Source organism: Zea mays, chromosome 2 (genome assembly GCF_902167145.1).
Source record: "Zea mays cultivar B73 chromosome 2, Zm-B73-REFERENCE-NAM-5.0, whole genome shotgun sequence".
Lineage (NCBI taxonomy): Eukaryota > Viridiplantae > Streptophyta > Magnoliopsida > Poales > Poaceae > Zea > Zea mays.
This window is the reverse complement of record NC_050097.1, coordinates 211459491-211470225: the sequence shown is the minus strand read 5'-3', so window position 1 is coordinate 211470225 and position 10735 is coordinate 211459491.

Here is a 10735-nt window from a genome sequence, read left to right as displayed (position 1 = left end):
AGGAGGTGAACATCTTCTTCTCCCCCGTCATATGGTTTGTGCATCCGCTGTCGATAATCCAGCTTGAACCCCCGGATGCATAAACCTGCAAGGCAAATTTAGGCTTGGGACTTAGGTACCCAACTCTTGTTGGGTCCTACTAGGTTAGTCACAATTTCCTTAGGGACCCAAATGCAAGTTTTATCACCCTTGCATTTTGCCCCTAACTTCCTAGCAATTACCTTTCTATTCTTTTGTCGGGGACCATAATTAGGGGTACCCTCAAGACGCCTAATTCTCAGCTGGTAACCCCCATCAGCATAAAGCTGCAAAGGCCTGATGGGTACGATTAAGTCAGGGATCAGTCCACACGAGTGACTCGATCACGCTTCACCCGAGCCTAGCCTCGGCCAAGGGCAGCCGACCTCGAGAGACTTCCGTCTCGCCCGAGGCCCCCTTTTTATGGCGGACACATCACCGGCTCGCCCGAGGCCTTGGCTTCGCTCAGAAGCAACCTTGACTAAATCGCCACACCGACTGACCAAATTGCAGGGGCATTTAACGCAAAGGTGGCCTGACACCTTCATCCTGACACGCGCCCCCGGCAGAGCCGAAGTGACCGCCGTCACTCCACCACTCCACTGGCCAGTCTGACAGAAGGACAGCGCCGCCTGCGCCACTCCAACTGCAGTGCCACTCGACAGAGTGAGTCTGACAGGCAGTCAGGCCTTGCCAAAGGCACCACGGCGAACTCCGCTCCGCCCGACCCCAGGGCTCGGACTCGGGCTAAGACCCGGAAGACGGCGAACTCCGCTCCGCCCGACCCCAGGGCTCGGACTCGGGCTAAGACCCGGAAGACGGCGAACTCCGCTCCGCCCGACCCCAGGGCTCGGACTCGGGCTAAGACCCGGAAGACGGCGAACTCCGCTCCGCCCGACCCCAGGGCTCGGACTCGGGCTAAGACCCGGAAGACGGCGAACTCCGCTCCGCCCGACCCCAGGGCTCGGACTCGGGCTAAGACCCGGAAGACGACGAAACTCCGCTCCGCCCGACCCCAGGGCTCGGACTCGGGCTAAGACCCGGAAGACGACGAAACTCCGCCTCGCCCGACCCCAGGGCTCGGACTCCGCCCTGGCCTCGGCCGAACGACTTCCGCCTCGCCCGACCCCATGGCTCGGGCTCGGCCACGGCAACGGAAGGCAGACTCAACCTCGGCTTCGGAGGAACCCCCACGTCGCCCTGCCTAGGGCACAGACCGCCACGTCAACAGGAAGCGCCATCATCATCCTACCCCGAATCGACTCGGGTCACGGAGAACAAGACCGGCGTCCCATCCGGCCAGCTCCGCCGGAGGGGCAATGATGGCTCTCCACAAGCTCTATGACGACGGCGGCCCCCAGCTCTCTTACGGAAGCAGGACGACGTCAGCAGGGACTCGACCGCTCCAACAGATGTCCCTCCGCCAGGCTCCGCCGCACCTCCGACAGCCACGACATCACGCCAGCAGGGTGCCCAGATCTCTCCGGCTGCCACATTGGCATGTACCTAGGGCGCTAGCTCTCCCTCCGCTAGACACGTAGCACTCTGCTACACCCCCCATTGTACACCTGGATCCTCTCCTTACGACTATAAAAGGGAGGACCAGGGCCTTCTTAGAGAAGGTTGGCCGCGCGGGACCGAGGACGGGACAGGCGCTCTCTTGGGGCCGCTCGCTTCCCTCACCCGCGTGGACGCTTGTAACCCCCCTACTGCAAGCGCACCTGACCTGGGCGCGGGACGAACACGAAGGCCGCGGGACTTCCACCTCTCTCACGCTCGACTCCGGCCACCTCGCCTCTCCCCCCTTCGCGCTCGCCCACGCGCTCGACCCATCTGGGCTGGAGCACGCAGCACACTCACTCGTCGGCTTAGGGACCCCCCTGTCTCGAAACGCCGACAGTTGGCGCGCCAGGTAGGGGCCTGCTGCGTGCTGACGAACAGCTCCCCGTCAAGCTCCAGATGGGCAGTCTCCAGCAACCTCTCCGGCCCGGGACGGTGCTTCGTTTCGGGACTCTTGAGTTCATGTCCTTCGACGGCAGCTACGACATGATACTTCTTCCACCGCCGCGCGACTACGACAATGGCGGCCGACAACCCGCCCGCCGGCGGCGGAATCGACGACGTCTTCCCCGCGTGGTGGAAGGGCAACATTCGGGCTCGCTCCGTTCTCTCCCCCGCCAACGGAGGAGGAGGCGGGGCCGTCAAGGCCAGGTGGGAGGCCGCGCTTTGTCGGCCGTCGAGCGAATCGACGCCCCCGACGCCCCGACGGAAGGCACGCCGGACGTCGACCTCGCGTTCAAGACGGAGGCAAGCGCCGTCCCCCCGCGGCACGCTGACCCCGAGCAAGAAGACGACGCCGGCGCGCTCGCGGAAAGCCTGCAGGACGTCGCCCTCGAACCAGAGTTGACGGTGCAACCAGTCCCCGATGTGACTACGTCGCTCCTCGTCGACAAAAAGGTACCAACTAACTCCCATCTTGCGTCATTTCGACTCGGCCTCAACCCGCCAAACGACCTCGTTTTGGCGGGCGCTCTCATTGAGGCGAGTGCAACCCCACTGAGGTTCCGTATGCGGTCGCCTTGGGACCGACTGACGGACGTCTCGACCTACGGGCCCTCTGGGTCCGAGGAAGATGACGATCCCAGCATCGCTTGGGATTTCTCCGGACTTGGCAACCCCAGTGCCGTGCGGGACTTCATGACCGCATGTGACTACTGCCTATCCGACTGTTCCGATGGAAGCCGCAGCCTTGGCGACGAGAGCTGCGGCCCAAGCCGCGAATGTTTCCACATCGAGCTAGGGAATCCCTCCGAAGGCAACCATCTTGGCATGCCGGAGGACGGTGATCTCCCTAGGCTGGTGCCTCGCGCCGACATCCCACGGGAGCTAGCTGTGGTCCCCGCTCCGGCGGGGGGTTACGACCCACAACTCGAGCAAGTCCGCGAGGCGCAGGCCAGGCTCAACGAGGGAACATGAGCGCTTGAGCCGATCCGTCGGGACGTCGGACAGGCGTGGGCGGGCCAACCCCTGGCCGGAGAAATACGTCACTTGCCCCAAGGTCTCCAGCACCGCGTCGCCAACGATGTCAGGATCAGGCCGCCGCCCGCATCCAGCGGGGTTGGTCAGAACCTGGCAACCGCAGCAATGCTCATCCGCGCAATGCCGGAGCCGTCAACCACCGAGGGTCGGCGAATCCAGGGAGAACTCAAGAATCTCCTGGAAGGCGCTGCGGCCCGGCGGGCCGAGAGCACTGCCTCCCGAAGGCAAGGTTATCCCTCGGAACCTCATGCCGCGACTTCCCGATTCATGCGGGAAGCCTCGGTCTACACCGGGCGCACGCGCAACACCGCGCCTGCGGCCCCGGGCCACCTCGGCAACGAGCACCATCGACGCGACCGTCGGGCTCACCTCGACGAAAGGGTGCGCCGAGGCTACCACCCCAGGCGTGGGGGGCGCTACGACAGCGGGGAGGATCGGAGTCCCTCGCCCGAACCACCCGGTCCGCAGGCCTTCAGTCGGGCCATCCGACGGGCGCCATTCCCGACCCGGTTCCGACCCCCGACTACTATCACGAAGTACTTGGGGGAAACGAGACCGGAACTGTGGCTCGCGGACTACCGCCTTGCCTGCCAACTGGGTGGAACGGACGACGACAACCTCATCATCCGTAACCTCCCCCTGTTCCTCTCCGACACTGCTCGCGCCTGGTTGGAGCACCTGCCTCCGGGGCAGATCTCCAACTGGGACGACTTGGTCCAAGCCTTCGCTGGCAATTTCCAGGGCACATACGTGCGCCCCAGGAATTCTTGGGACCTTCGAAGCTGCCGGCAACAGCCGGGGGAGCCGCTTCGGGACTACATCCGGCGATTCTCGAAGCAGCGCACCGAGCTGCCCAACATCACCGACTCGGATGTCATCGGCGCGTTCCTCGCCGGCACCACTTGCCGCGACCTGGTGAGCAAGCTGGGTCGCAAAACCCCCACCAGGGCGAGCGAGCTGATGGACATCGCCACCAAGTTCGCCTCTGGCCAGGAGGCGGTCGAGGCTATCTTCCGAAAGGACAAGCAGCCCCAGGGCCGCCCATCGGAAGAAGCTCCCGAGGCGTCTGCTCCGCGCGGCGCCAAGAAGAAAGGCAAGAAGAAGTCGCAATCGAAACGCGACGCCGCTGACGCGGACCTTGTCGCCGCCGCCGAGTATAAGAACCCTCGGAAGCCCCCCGGAGGTGCAAACCTCTTCGACAAGATGCTCAAGGAGCCGTGCCCCTACCATCAGGGGCCCGTCAAGCACACCCTCGAGGAGTGCGTTATGCTTCGGCGTCACTTCCACAGGGCCGGGCCACCCGCCGAGGGTGACAGGGCCCGCGACGACGACAAGAACGAAGATCACCTAGCAGGAGAATTCCCCAAGGTCCGCGACTGCTTCATGATCTATGGAGGGCATGCGGCGAATACCTCGGCTCGGCACCGCAAGCAAGAGCGCCGGGAGGTCTGCTCGGTGAAGGTGGCGGCGCCAGTCTACCTAGACTGGTCCGACAAGCCCATCACTTTCGACCAGGCCGACCACCCCGATCATGTGCCGAGCCCGGGGAAATACCCGCTCGTCGTCGACCCCGTTGTCGGCGATGTCAGGCTCACCAAGGTCCTGATGGATGGGGGCAGCTGCCTCAACATCATCTACGCCGAGACCCTCAAGCTCCTGCGCGTCGATCTGTCCTCCGTCCGAGCAGGCGCTGCGCCCTTCCACGGGATCATCCCTGGGAAGCGCGTCCAGCCCCTCGGGCGACTCGACCTCCCCGTTTGCTTCGGGACACCCTCCAACTTCCGAAGGGAGACCCTGACGTTCGAGGTGGTCGGGTTCCGAGGAACCTACCACGCCGTGCTAGGGAGGCCATGCTACGCGAAGTTCATGGCCGTCCCCAACTACACCTACCTGAAGCTCAAGATGCCGGGCCCCAACGGGGTCATCACCGTCGGCCCCACGTACAAACACGCGTTCGAATGCGACGTGGAGTGCGTGGAGTACGCCGAGGCCCTCGCCGAGTCCGAGGCCCTCATCGCCGACCTAGAGAACCTCTCCAAGGAGGTGCCAGACGTGAAGCGCCACGCCGGCGACTTCAAACCAGTGGAGACGGTCAAGGCCGTCCCTCTCGACCCCAGTGGCGACACCACCAAGCAGGTCCGGATCGGTTCCGGGCTTGACCCCAAATAGGAAGCAGTGCTCGTCGACTTTCTCCGCGCGAATGCCGACGTCTTTGCATGGAGTCCCTCGGACATGCCCGGCATACCGAGGGATGTCGCCGAGCACTCGCTGGATATTCGGGCCGGAGCCCGACCCGTCAGGCAGCCTCTGCGCCGATTCGACGAGGAGAAGCGCAGAGTGATTGGCGAAGAGATCCACAAGCTAATGGCAGCAGGGTTCATCAAAGAGGTATTCCATCCCGAATGGCTTGCCAACCCTGTGCTTGTGAGGAAGAAAGGGGGGAAATGGCGGATGTGTGTAGACTACACTGGTCTCAACAAAGCATGTCCGAAGGTTCCCTACCCTCTGCCTCGCATCGACCAAATCGTGGATTCCACCGCTGGGTGCGAAACCCTGTCCTTCCTCGATGCCTACTCAGGGTATCACCAGATCCGGATGAAAGAGTCCGACCAGCTCGCGACTTCTTTCATCACGCCGTTCGGCATGTACTGCTATGTCACCATGCCGTTCGGTTTGAGGAATGCGGGCGCGACGTACCAGCGGTGCATGAACCATGTGTTCGGCGAACACATCGGTCACACAGTCGAGGCCTACGTCGATGACATCGTAGTCAAGACAAGGAAGGCTTCCGACCTCCTCTCCGACCTTGAAGTGACATTCCGGTGTCTCAAGGCGAAAGGAGTCAAGCTTAATCCTGAGAAGTGTGTCTTCGGGGTGCCCCGAGACATGCTCCTAGGGTTCATCGTCTCCGAGCGAGGCATCGAAGCCAACCCGGAGAAGATCGCGGCCATCACCAGCATGGGACCCATCAAGGACTTAAAAGGGGTACAGAGGGTCATGGGATGCCTCGCGGCCCTGAGCCGCTTCATCTCACGCCTCGGTGAAAGAGGTCTGCCTCTGTACCGCCTCTTAAGGAAGGCCGAGTGTTTCGCTTGGACCCCCGAGGCCGAGGAAGCCCTCGGCAACCTGAAGGCGCTCCTTACAAAGGCGCCTGTCTTGGTGCCCCCGGCGGACGGAGAAGCCCTCTTGGTCTACGTCGCCACGACCACTCAGGTGGTTAGCGCCGCGATTGTGGTCGAAAGGCAAGAGGAAGGGCATGCATTGCCCGTTCAGAGGCCGGTCTACTTCATCAGCGAAGTGCTGTCCGAGACTAAGATCCGCTACCCGCAAGTTCAAAAGCTGCTGTATGCTGTGATCCTGACAAGGCGGAAGCTGCGACACTACTTCGAGTCTCATCCGGTAACTGTGGTGTCATCCTTCCCCCTGGGGGAGATCATCCAGTGTCGAGAGGCCTCGGGCAGGATCGCAAAGTGGGCGGTGGAAATCATGGGCGAAACGATCTCGTTCGCCCCTCGGAAGGCCATCAAGTCCCAGGTGTTGGCGGATTTCGTGGCCGAATGGGTCGACACCCAGCTGCCAACGACTCCGATCCAACCGGAGCTCTGGACCATGTTTTTCGACGGGTCGCTGATGAAGACGGGGGCCGGCGCAGGCCTGCTCTTCATCTCGCCCCTCGGAAAGCACTTGCGCTACGTGCTGCGCCTCCATTTCCCGGCGTCCAACAATGTGGCCGAGTACGAAGCTCTGGTCAACGGATTGCGGATCGCCATCGAGCTAGGGGTCAGACGCCTCGACGCCCGCGGTGATTCGCAGCTCGTCATCGACCAAGTCATGAAGAACTCCCACTGCCGCGACCCAAAGATGGAGGCCTACTGCGACGAGGTTCGGCGCCTGGAAGACAAGTTCTTCGGGCTCGAGCTCAACCACATCGCTCGGCGCTACAACGAAACCGCAGACGAGCTGGCTAAGATAGCCTCGGGGCGAACGACAGTCCCCCCGGACGTCTTCTCCCGGGATCTGCATCAACCCTCCGTCAAGCTCGACGACGCGCCCGAGCCCGAGGTACCCTCGGCTCAGCCCGAGGTACCCTCGGCACAGCCCGAGGTACCCTCGGCACAGCCCAAGGTACCCTCGGCCTCCGAGGGTGAGGCACTGAACGTCGAGGAAGGGCAGAGCGGGGCCACGCCAGATCAAGATTGGCAGGCCCCGTACCTGCAATATCTCCGTCGAGGAGAGCTACCCCTCGACCAAGTCGAGGCTCGGCGGGTAGCGCGACGCGCCAAGTCATTCGTCTTGCTGGGCGACGAAGAGGAGCTCTACCATCGCAGCCCCTCGGGCATCCTCCAGCGATGCATCTCCATCGCCGAAGGTCGGGAACTGCTGCAAGAAATACACTCGGGGGCTTGCGGCCACCACGCAGCGCCCCGAGCCCTTGTCGGAAATGCTTTCCGGCAAGGCTTCTACTGGCCAACGGCGGTGGCTGACGCCACTAGAATTGTCCGCACCTGCGAAGGGTGCCAATTCTATGCGAAGCGGACGCACCTGCCCGCTCAGGCTCTGCAGACAATACCCGTCACTTGGCCCTTCGCTGTATGGGGTCTGGACCTCGTCGATCCCTCGCAGAAGGCACCCGGGGGCTACGCGCACCTGCTGGTCGCCATCGACAAATTCTCCAAGTGGATCGAGGTCCGACCTCTGAACAGCATCAGATCCGAGCAGGCGGTGGCGTTCTTCACCAACATCATCCATCGCTTCGGGGTCCCGAACTCCATCATCACCGACAACGGCACCCAGTTCACCGGCAAAAAATTCTTGGATTTTTGCGAGGATCACCATATCCGGGTGGACTGGGCCGCCGTGGCTCATCCCATGTCGAATGGGCAAGTAGAGCGTGCCAACGGCATGATTCTACAAGGGCTCAAGCCTCGGATCTACAACGACCTCAAAAAATTCGGCAAGCGATGGATGAAGGAACTCCCCTCGGTGGTCTGGAGCCTAAGGACGACGCCGAGTCGTGCCACGGGCTTCACGCCGTTTTTCCTGGTCTACGGGGCTGAAGCTATCTTGCCCACTGACCTGGAATACGGCTCCCCGAGGGCGAGGGCCTACACCGAACAAAGCAACCAAGCTAGCCGAGAGGAATCGCTGGACCAGCTGGAGGAAGCTCGGGACAGGGCCTTACTACACTCGGCGCGGTACCAACAGTCCCTGCGACGCTACCACGCCCGAGGGGTCCGGTCCCGAGAACTCCAGGTGGGCGATCTGGTGCTTCGGCTGCGGCAAGACGCCCGAGGGAGGCACAAGCTCACGCCCCCTGGGAAGGGCCATTCGTCATCGCCAAAGTTCTGAAGCCCGGAACATACAAGCTGGCCAACCATCAAGGCGAGATCTACGGCAACGCTTGGAACATCAAACAGCTACGTCGCTTCTACCCTTAAGATGTTTTCAAGTTGTTCATATACCTCGCGCCTACACAAAGTTTAGTCGTCAAGGAAGGGTCGGCCTAGCCTCGGCAAAGCCCGACCCTCCCTTGGGGGCTAAAAGGGGGGAGACCCCCTCTGCGTCGAATTTTTCCTCGAAAAAGGATCTCTTTTTAGCAGGATTTCTTTCGTGCTTCTTGACTACTTCGGAAAGCGGATCCTGGAAACGACGGAGTACACGTAAGCAGCCAAGGCTGACCGAGCCGAGGGACTCCTACGCCTCCGGGATACGGATACCTCACTCATCACCTTCTGCGATAAGTAACTTGCGCTCGGATAAAGCGACTCCGTGGACCGAACAAGTCTTCACGTTCGGAAGCTCTCCTGCCGAAGCAGTCCTTCAAGCTTTCTCGACTAAGTCGGGGACAGGGCCTCATGGACGGGTGAAAGTACGCGTAAGCGGCAAGGCCGACCGAGCCGAGGGATTCCCACGCCTCTGGGATACGGATACCTCACTCGTCCCTTCCGCGAAAAGCAACTCTCGCTCACACAAACATCCCTGTTACCGACAGAGTCCAGATGCTCGAAACAAGAGGAAAAAAGGCGCAGCTTCGCAAGCGTGGCGAGGGTGTGTTTTTTCTGGCCTCGGCGGCCGCAGAAAGCACACGCTACAAGATGATCTGATCCTGCAGGCTCGGGTCTTCACGCTGAAGGGAGCCGTAGCACCCTCGGCATCGACGACGTCTTCAGCAAAGCCCGACCCAGCCTCGGGCGGCGACGCGGCCCAGGGACTCCTCCGGGAATCCGGCCCGAGCAGGCGGCTCGACCGGTTACCCCTGGGGCCTCGGTCAACCGGCTTCCAAGGGCGCCAGCCCGACCCGAGGCCTCGACTGATCGACTTCGGCGTCGGCTCCGCTGACGGACAACACGACTAGGCTCTGGCCAACCAGGTTGACGCCTCGGGAGCTTCTTCCGATGGGCGGCCCTGGTTGTCCTTTCAGAAAAGGTACGCCACGTCGTCCGATTTCGTATCCTTTTCCGTTTTCCTCTTTCTCTATCTCTTGCAACAGGGACTGGGAAAGGGGGATACCCCGAAAGGGATCCTTCTCCGCGAAGGAACCGGGCTCCGAGCCCCCCACTACTGATCAGGGGTTCGAAGGCTGGCCCTCCGAAGGGTTCAACAGCCGCCTCAGATCGCGTGGGCCCGACACCCACTACTGGTCAGGGGTTCGAAGGCCAGCCCCCCGAAGGGTTCCATGGCCGCCTCAGGCTACTCGGGCTCCGCGCCCATTACTGATCAGGGGTTCGAAGGCTGGCCCCCGAAGGGTTCACAGTCGCCTCAGACACCGAGCGAGGGATGACCAGGGGTACGTTCGATACATAACCAAGGCTCGGGCTGCGCTCCCGAGGTACCCTAGGACATTTCCGAGACCAGCGGGAACGATCTTGTAACGGAATCCCATCGGAGGGAGGCATCGAGCCCTCGGACCCCGTCGCCAGGGGACCGGGTCCGGCAAATCATCCGCAGGTACTTTTGGGCGTGCCTCTGGGCCCCTAGTCGACCCCCAACGAACGGGGCACGAACGTCCACTCGGATTACCCGCTTGCAGCTCACCGGAGACACCATGTTCGGTGCCCATCGAGGGTAGCATGGCGCACTCCCCCCCTCCTCCTTGCGGAAAGGCGACGTAGGGGCGTATGTAAAAAGTCGAGTCTGTCCCTGATCGCCCTCTCGCCCTGTGCAGAGGCTCGGGGGCTGCTCTCGCAAAAACCGGCTCCGGCCAAATCGTTGACAGCGTCAACATACCAGCCCGAGAGCTTGGACCCCGACCGTGCACCCGGGCTACGGCCAGTTCGCATGAGGGAACGACCAGACCAGCCGAAGCATTGCGCGAGGTATTAAGACCTCGAAGGAGTGTAACCACTCCTCCGAGGCCTCGGGGGCTACACCCGGCGGGTGCGCTCGCGCGCACCCACCGGAACGAAATGCAACCGAGAAAGGCTGGTCCCCTTGCAAAAAAGTGCGACAAAAGCCTCCAAGCGAGTGCTAACACTCCCTTCGAGGCTCGGGGGCTACTGTCGGGGACCATAATTAGGGGTACCCTCAAGACGCCTAATTCTCAGCTGGTAACCCCCATCAGCATAAAGCTGCAAAGGCCTGATGGGTACGATTAAGTCAGGGATCAGTCCACACGAGTGACTCGATCACGCTTCACCCGAGCCTAGCCTCGGCCAAGGGCAGCCGACCTCGAGAGACT